The sequence below is a fragment of the Cervus elaphus genome, chromosome 29, assembly GCF_910594005.1.
Source record: "Cervus elaphus chromosome 29, mCerEla1.1, whole genome shotgun sequence".
NCBI classification, from domain to species: Eukaryota; Metazoa; Chordata; class Mammalia; order Artiodactyla; family Cervidae; genus Cervus; species Cervus elaphus.
Window position 1 is genome coordinate 54,312,021 of NC_057843.1, and position 9,170 is coordinate 54,321,190.

The following is a 9,170-nucleotide window of genomic DNA, read 5'->3' on the forward strand; positions in this document are numbered from 1 at the left end:
AAGAGCAGACACCTATGGGCTTATATACCCTATACAGAATAGAGAGACCAGAAATAAGAGCAGATTCCTATGGGCTTAATCTTCAACAAAGGAGGCAAGAATATACAAAGGAGGAAAGTCAGTCTCTTGAGCAAGACGTATTGGGAAAGTTGGACAGCTGCATGTAAATCAATGAAGTTAGACTGTACACTCACACCACACACAAAAATACACTCAAAAAGCCTTAAAGATTCAAATACAAGACAAGATATGATAAAAATTGTAGAAGAGAACAAAGGCAAAACATTCTCTGACATAAATCATACCAGTGTTTTCTAGGTCAGTCACTCAAAGCGATAGAAATAAAATAAAAAATAAACAAATGGGACCTAATCAAATTTACAAGCTTTTGCACAACAAAAACAAAAAGACAACCTGCAGACTGCGAGAAAGTGTTTGCAAATGATGCAACCAACAAGGACTTTAATAAAAAACTAAAAGCAAGGACTTAATTTATAAAAAAGAAAAAGAAATACAAACAGTATTTACAATAAAATAACAAAAAAAAATTAAATTGAATAAACAACCCAATAGAAAAATGGGCAGAAGACCTAATTAGAAATTTCTCCAAAGAACAAACAGATGGCCAACAGGCTCATCATCACTAATTATTAGAGAAATGCAAATCAAAACTACAATGAGGTACCACTTCACACCAGTAGAATGGCCATTGTTAAAAATTCTGAAAGAGTTGTTCAGTTCAGCTCAGTTGTTCAGTCGTGTCTGACTCTGTGACCCCATGGACCACAGCACGCCAGGCCTCCCTGTCCATCACCAACTCCCAAGGTCCACCCAAACTCATGTCGATTGAGTCGATGATGCCATCCAGCCAACTCATACTCTGTTGTGCCCTTCACCTCCTGCCTTTAATCTTTCCCAGCATCGGGGTCTTCTCAAATGAGTCAGCTCTTCACATCAGGTGGCCAAAGTACTGGAGTTTCAGCTTCAACATCAGTCCTTCCAGTGAACACTCAGGACCCATTTCCTTTAGGATGGACTGGTTGGATCACCTTGCAGTCCAGGGGACTCTCAAGAGTCTTCTCCAACACCACACTTCAAAAGCATCAATTCTTTGCCTCTCAGCTTTCTTTATAGTCCAACTCTCACATCCATACATGACCACTGGAAAAACCATAGCCTTGACGAGACAGCCCTTTGATGGCAAAGTAATGTCTCTGCTTTTTAAATGCTTTCTAGTTTGGTCATAACTTTCCTTCCAAGGAGTAAGCGTCTTTTAATTTCATGGCTGCAGTCACCATCTGCAGTGATTTTGAAGCCCCCCAAAATAAAGTCTGTCACTGTTTCCACTGTTTCCCCATCTATTTTCCATGAAGTGATGGGACTGGATGCCATGATCTTAGTTTTCTGAATGTTGAGCTTCAAGCCAACTTTTTCACTCTCCTCTTTCACTTTCATCAAGAGGCTTTTTAGTTCATCTTCACTTTCTGCCATAAGGGTGGTGTTGTCTGCATATCTGATGTTATTGGTATTTCTCCCAGCAATCTTGATTCCAGCTTGTGCTTCATCCAGCCTAGAGTTTCTCATGATGTACTCTGCATATAAGTTGAATAAGCAGGGTGACAATATACATCCTTGATGTACTCCTTTTCCTATTGGAACCAATCTGTTGTTCCATGTCCAGTTCTAACTGTTGCTTCCTGACCTGCATACAGGTTTCTCAAGAGGCAGGTCAGGTGGTCTGGTATGCCCATCTCCTTCAGAATTTTCCAGTTTATTGTGATCTACACAGTCAAAGGCTTTGGCATAGTCAATAAAGCAGAAATAGATGTTTTTCTGGAACTCTCTTGCCAGTGGATGTTGGCAATTTGATCTCTGGTTCCTCTGCCTTTTCTAAAACCAGCTTGAACATCTGGAATTGCACAGTTCATGTATTGCTGAAGCCTGGCTTGGAGAATTTTAAACATTACTTTACTAGGATGTGAGATGAGTGCAATTGTGTGGTAGTTTGAGCATTCTTTGGGATTGCCTTTCTTAGGGATTGGAATGAAAACTGACATTTTCCAGGCCTGTGGCCACTGCTGAGTTTTCCAAATCTGCTGGCATATTGAGTGCAGCACTTTCACAGCGTCATCTTTCAGGATTTGAAATAGCTCAACTGGGATTCCATCACCTCCACTAGCTTTTTTCTTAGAGATGCTTCCTAAGGTCCACTTGACTTCTCATTCCAGGATGTCTGGCTCTAGGTGAGTGATCACACCATCGTGATTATCTCCATCGTGAAGATCTTTTTTGTATAGTTTTTCTGTGTATTCTTGCCACCTCTTCTTAATATCCTCTGCTTCTGTGAGACATATACCATTTCTGTCCTTTACTGTACCCATCTTTGCATGAAAATTTCCCTTGGTATCTCTAATTTTCTTGAAGAGATCTCTAGTCTTTCCCATTCTGTTGTTTTCCTCTATTTCTTTGCACTGATCACTGAGGAAGACTTTCTTATCTCTCCTTGCTTTTCTTGGAACTCTGCATTCACATGGGAATATCTTTCCTTTTCTCCTTTGCTTTTCACTTCTCTTCTTTTCACAGCTATTTGTAAGGCTTCCTCAGACACCCATTTTGCTTTTTTGCATTTATTTTTCTTGGTGATGGTCTTGATCTCTGTCTCTTGTATAATGTCATGAACCTCTGTCCATAGTTCATCAGGCACTCTGTCTATCAGATCTAACCCCTTAAATATATTTCTCACTTCCACTGTATAATTGTAAGGGATTTGATTTAGGTCATACCTGAATGGTCTAGTGGTTTTCCCTACTTTCTTCAATTTAAGTCTGATTTTGGCAATAAGGAGTTCTTCAGTCCTGTCCAACTCTTTGGGACCCCAGGGACTGTAACTCCCCAGGCTCCTCTGTCCATGGAATTCTCCAGGCAAAATACTGGAGTGGGTTGCCATTTCCTTCTCAAGGAGATCTTTCTGACCCAGGGATTGAACCCTGGTCTCCTGCATTGCAGGCAGATTCTTTACCATCTGAGCCACCAGGGAAGCCCCCTCGAGAAAGAGTGGAGAAAAGGGAGCCCTCCTACACTGTTGATGGGAATGTACATTGGTGCAGACACTGTAGAAAGTAGTAAAAACAAAAACAGTAGTAAAAATAAAATTACCATATGATCCAGCAATCCCACTTCTGGGCATTTACCCAGACAAAACTGTAGTTTGAAAGGATCCATGTGTCCCTATGTCCATAGCAGCACTGTTTACAATAGCCAAATCATGGAAAGAACCTAAATGTCTATCAACAGACGAATGGATAAAGAAAGTATGGTAAATACATACAATGGAGTATTTACTTAGCCATCCAAAATGAAATAATGCCATTTGCAGCAACATTGATGAAACCAGAGACCATCATACTAAGCAAAATAAGCCAGAAAGAGAAATACAAATACATATGACAACACTTAGATGTGGAATCTGAAGTACGACAGAAATGAACTTACCTACAAAACAGAAAATACACACAGATATAGAGAACAAACTGTTGGCCAAGGGAGGGGCAAACTCCCAAAGACTGAGAGTTAATTGGAATTAGTGGGTGCAAACTAGTATATATGGGATGGATAAACAGTGTCCTACTATATAGCACATGGAACTATATTCAATACCCTGTAATAAGCTATAATGGAAAAAATATGAAAAAGAATATATTGGATAATTGAGCCATTTTGCTGTATAGAAGAGAAATTAACATAACATAGTAACTCAACTGTTCAATATTTTTAAAAAAAATCATAACTTTCTAAATTTAAGTTGGCTTCAAAACTTGGCTTGCATAAATATCTTTTTTTTTTAAATTAAAGCTAATAATTTTTAGAGTTCTTCCTTTTTTCTCTCTTGGAACAAACTGAAGGTTCTGTAATTCACTTTTAACTACAGATGATTTTACCTGCTCGTAGCATGTAAACCAATAGTAATAATTCTAGTATTCTCTGGTTCATGTGCATAGTTTTCTATTGCTGCTATAACAAATCCCTACAAACTTAGTGGCTTAAAGCAAAATTAATATCTTATAATTCTTAAGGTCAGGAGTCAAAAGTCCCTTATGAGATTAAACAGAAGTCATCCACAAGGCTACATTTTTTTCCTGGACTCTATAGAGAGTAATCCATTCCCTTGCCTTTTTGAGATTTTAGAGTCTGCCCACATTTCTTGGCACATGGCCCCTTTCTATATCTTTAAACAAGCAAAAGAAAATTGAGCCCTTCTTAAACCACATCATAATGCTCAAAATTCTCCGAGCCAGGCTTCAGCAGTACGTGAACCGTGAACTTCCAGATGTTCAAGCTGGTTTTAGAAAAGGCAGAGGAACCAGAGATCAAATTGCCAACATCTGCTGGATCACTGGAAAAGCAAAAGAGTTCCAGAAAAACATCTATTTCTGCTTTATTGAGTATGCCAAAGCCTTTGACTGTATGGATCACAATAAACTGTGGAAAATTCTGAAAGAGATGGGAATACCAGACCACCTGACCTGACTCTTGAGAAACTTATATGCATGTCAGGAAGCAACAGTTAGAACTGGACATGGAACAACTGACTGGTTCCAAATAGGAAAAGGAGTACATCAAGGATGTATATTGTCACCCTGCTTATTTAACTTATGTGCAGAGTCCATCATGAGAAATGCTGGGCTGGAAGAAGCACAAGCTTGAATCAAGATTGCCAGGAGAAATATCAATAACTTCAGATATGCAGATAACACCACCCTTGTGGCAGAAAGTGAAGATGAACTAAAAAGCCTCTTGATGAAAGTGAAAGAAGAGTGTGAAAGAGTTGGCTTAAAGCTCGACATTCAGAAAACTAATATCATGGCATCTGGTCCCATCACTTCATGGGAAATAGATGGGGAAACAGTGGAAGCAGTGTCAGACTTTATTTTGGGGGGCTCCAAAATCACTGCAGATGGTGACTGCAGCCATGAAATTAAAAGACGCTTACTTCTTGGAAGGAAAGTTATGACCAACCTAGACAGCATATTAAATAGCAGAGCCATTACTTTGCCAGCAAAGGTCCGTCTAGTCAAGGCTATGGTTTTTCCAGTAGTCATGTATGGATGTGACAGTTGGACTATGAAGAAAGCTGAGCACCAAAGAATTGATGCTTTTGAACTGTGGTGTTGGAGAAGACTCTTGAGAGTCCCTTGGACTGCAAGGAGATCCAACCAGTCCATCCTAAAGGAGATCAGTCCTGGGTGTTCATTGGAAGGATTGATGCTGAAGCTGTAACTCCAGTACTTTGGCCACCTCATGCGAAGAGTTGACTCATTGGAAAAGACCCTGATGCTGGGAGGGATTGGGGGCAGGAGGAGAAGGGGACAACAGAAGATGAGATGGCTGGATGGAGTCACTGAAATGATGGACATAAGTTTGAGTAAACTCCAGGAGTTGGTGATGGACAGGGAGGCCCAGCGTGCTGCGATTCTTGCGGTCGCACATGACTGAGCGACTGAACTGACTGACTGACTACACCACATCAATTCAAGCTTTCCTCCATAGTCATCCTTCCCTCTGACTCTGCCTGGATAATCTATGATAATCTCCTCATCTAAATGTCCTTAACCTAACTGAATCTGCAAAATCCCTTTTCCATGCATATAAACATAATCTGAGGTTCCAGGGATTATAATCCAGGCTCCACTCATTGGAGACATTCTTGGGAGACACTCATCAAATTCAACCTCTGATGGGTGCACATCATATAGACAGGACACTTGAACATTTCATTATATTCTTAACATCTTTAAAGCTACCTTTAAAACCAACAATAAAGTTAACAAGATAATTAAGTTTCAGAAATTTCCAATTTTTTACATGATGTAGTCTTTCATTTCAGCCGCTCAGTTGTGTCTGACTCTGTGCGACCCCATGAACCACAGCACACCAGGCCTACCTGTCCATCACCAACTCCCGGAGTTTACCAAAACTCATGTCCATTGGGTCAGTGATGCCATCCAACCATCTCATCCTCTGTTGTCCCCTTCTCCTCCTGCCCTCAATCTTTCCCAGCATCAGGACCTTTTAAAATGAGTCAGTTCTTCACATCAGGTCGCCAAAGTATTGGAGTTTCAGCTTCGGCATCAGTCCTTCCAATGAACACCCAGGACTGATCTCCTTTAGGATGGACTGGTTGGATCCCCTTGCAGTCCAAGGGACTCTCAAGAGTCTTCTCCAACACCACAGTTCAAAAACATCAATTCTTCTGTGCTCAGCTTTCTTTATAGTCTAACTCTCACATCCATATATGACTACTGGAAAAACCATAGCCTTGACTAGACGGACCTTTGTTGACAAAGTAATGTCTCTGCTTTTTTAATATGCTGTCTAGGTTGGTTATAGCTTTCCTTCCAAGGAGTAAGTATATAACCACTTAACTCACTGCTACCAAACTACTTTATTATTTCTGCTGATATGAAGCAGAAGACAAAATTTAAAAATTATCTAGGGTATTTATCATTTTCAAACTGTATTTTTATTCTCTTCATTCACAAGATGCCTCTTCTGGACCCTATAAAAATATAAATAAGCAATATTTATTAAATTGTTGAATCATACATTAATCACATATTAATAAGCACAGAGACTCCTGGAATAAGCAGATTTTCAATAACTTGTGAAGATTTAAAATAAATGTATCTGTATAAATTATTTAATATAATAAAATTTTATAATAATATAATCAAATTTTAGGAATCCTCCCAGAAAACAAAAATTAAAGCATGGTTATCTCCTTTATTCAAAATCCCATCATCCTGGAAACAGATCACCAGCCCAGGTTGGATGCATGAGACAAGTGCTCGGGCCTGGTGCACTGGGAAGACCCAGAGGGATCAGGTAGAGAGGGAGGTGGGAGGGGGGATCGGGATGGGGAACACATGTAAACCCATGGCTGATTCATGTCAATGTATGACAAAAACCACTACAATATTATAAAGTAATTAGCCTCCAACTAATAAAAATAAATGAAAAAAAAAAAAAGAAGAAAAGACCAGGAAAAAAAAAATCCCATCATCCTGCTACTTAATGAGATGACACCATAAGATAATAATTAACAGGAAATATGAGTCAGTCATCAAGAACATGTGCTCAATATAGCTAACACCCACTACCACTAAGTCTCATCCCACCCAATGATGTGAGGATCTCAGCACAGCACACAACACACATTTCCTTCTCTAACGTCCAAGTCAGTGCTGAGGGAAGCAAAGGAAGAGAAGTAAGACCCCTGCTAACAGTGATTCAAGGGACTCGGTTTCTGTTCAAAGTCAGAAGAGGACACTGCCCTGGCAGGATTGCTTCAGCAAAGGAAAAACACACAGACTGGTTTTTTTTTTTTTTTTTTAGAATTATGTTTTACTTGAAGGAATTTCTGAGGACGTAAACCCAGAAGACAGCCTCTCAGCTCTGAGGGACTGCTTGTAAGAGGTAAGGGAGGATCCAGGGTAAATAGGAATTTTGCAAAAAAAAGTTGCAACAAAAACCAGGTCCCTAGACTATTTGCCTTAAATATTCCCCCTTGCAGTTAGGTAAAATGGCGACTGACAAGTACATTTTCTGATGCCTGGGAGATATTTAGTAGATAGGATATAGCTTAGGCTTTTTTTTGTTTGTTTGTTTTCAAAGTCTACTCTCAGAGCCAAATATGTGTCCTCAGAAAACTTGATTCTCCGCTTAGCCACCAGTATAACCCAGAATCAATTAAGTTCTCTAATAGAGCAACAAGGAGGTTTTGACCAAGTACTCTATGGTATCCATGCTCAGCAATAACCAATGGATAGATATGCACCAGGAGTACAGAGAGAGCAAGCTGGTTTGCAGACACTGGACATCTTCTTTTACAGAAATATAAATCAAATATTTTAAATATGCAAGGCCTCCTTGCTTCCAAGCATTTCTAGTAACAGATTCAACACGAAAAGTTATTGTATCATCTCAAAGAGATTTTCTATAATTAGTTAAATTTACCTTGAATATCAAATTGTTTCCTATGCCTAATTTAAATCAGCAACTCAGAATTATTTTTTTAATATTATCAGCTAACTAATATAACCTATCAAAATTAATAACATGGTGAAATTTTAAAAAAAAATGACAGCCTGGGTGTGGTAGGCATAATCATGGCCCCCTAAAGAAGTATACGGACTAAGTCCTGGCCCTGAGACTATGACACTTTCATGATAGGAGAAACTTTGCAGATGTCACTGAGATGGGAAGATTATCCAGGTGGCCTCTGGTGTAATTCTAAAGATCCTTATAAGTGAAATAGGCATAAGGGGAAGAGAACAGGAGGAGAAGAAAATATGACAACCAAAGCCAAGGTCAGAATGATGAGATTGCTGACTTTGAAATTAGAAAGAGACCTTGAGCCAAGGAAACCTCTGAAAAATGGAAAAGGCAAGGAACTAAACACTTCCCTAGAGTCTCAGAAAGCCCTGTAGAGTCTTTGGTTTTAACCACACAAGACTATTTCAGATGTATGAACTTTAGAACTGTAAGATAATACAGTGGTTGTTTTAAGACACTAAGATTGTAGTAATTTGTTCCAGAAACAATAGAGCTAATACAATGGGCAAACTATCCTTTTAGTAAATTATATTTTAACACAGCTGTAAGATTTCCCCACTGATTATATGCCACAAGGTCTGTCTTTTTATTTCTCAGTGTTAAGTACTGCCTCATCTTTTCTACTAGGACATCAGTTTGGCTGCTCACTGGAACCATGGGTGTGATCCATTTGGAAATCCTTAGGATCAGGTATTGCACTGGATCTTAATGCTCCTCATTCAGCTTAGCAACCTGTCTGCTAAATTTCATTGGAAATGTAGCAAGCTCACTGAGTTCCATTGCAAAAACCAGCAGTATGCATGCATGGTAAGCCGCTTCAGTCATGTCTGACTCTTTGTGACCCCACATACTGTAGCCCGCTACATACAGTACACGTACTGTAACTCCTCTGTCCATGGGATTCTCTAGGCAAGAATACTGGAGTGGGTTGCCATTCCCTTCTTCAGGGGATCTACCTGACCCACGGATCGAACCCATGTCTCTTAAACCTCTGCATTGGCAGGCAGTTTCTTTACCACTAGCAAGTGGGTAGCCATTCCTTTCTTTGGGATCTTTCT

General features: G+C 39.5%; 1 long non-coding RNA gene across 1 annotated transcript in view; it reads left to right on the top strand.

The window, feature by feature from the left end:
* The window catches only part of LOC122686084, a 112,679-nt gene extending 103,713 nt beyond the window's left edge, over window positions 1-8,966 (top strand). The window contains exon 3 of the long non-coding RNA XR_006338620.1: window positions 8,740-8,966. This is a non-coding gene — a long non-coding RNA (uncharacterized LOC122686084). The remainder of the gene's footprint in view (window positions 1-8,739) is intronic.
* Window positions 8,967-9,170: the final 204 nt, after the last annotated feature.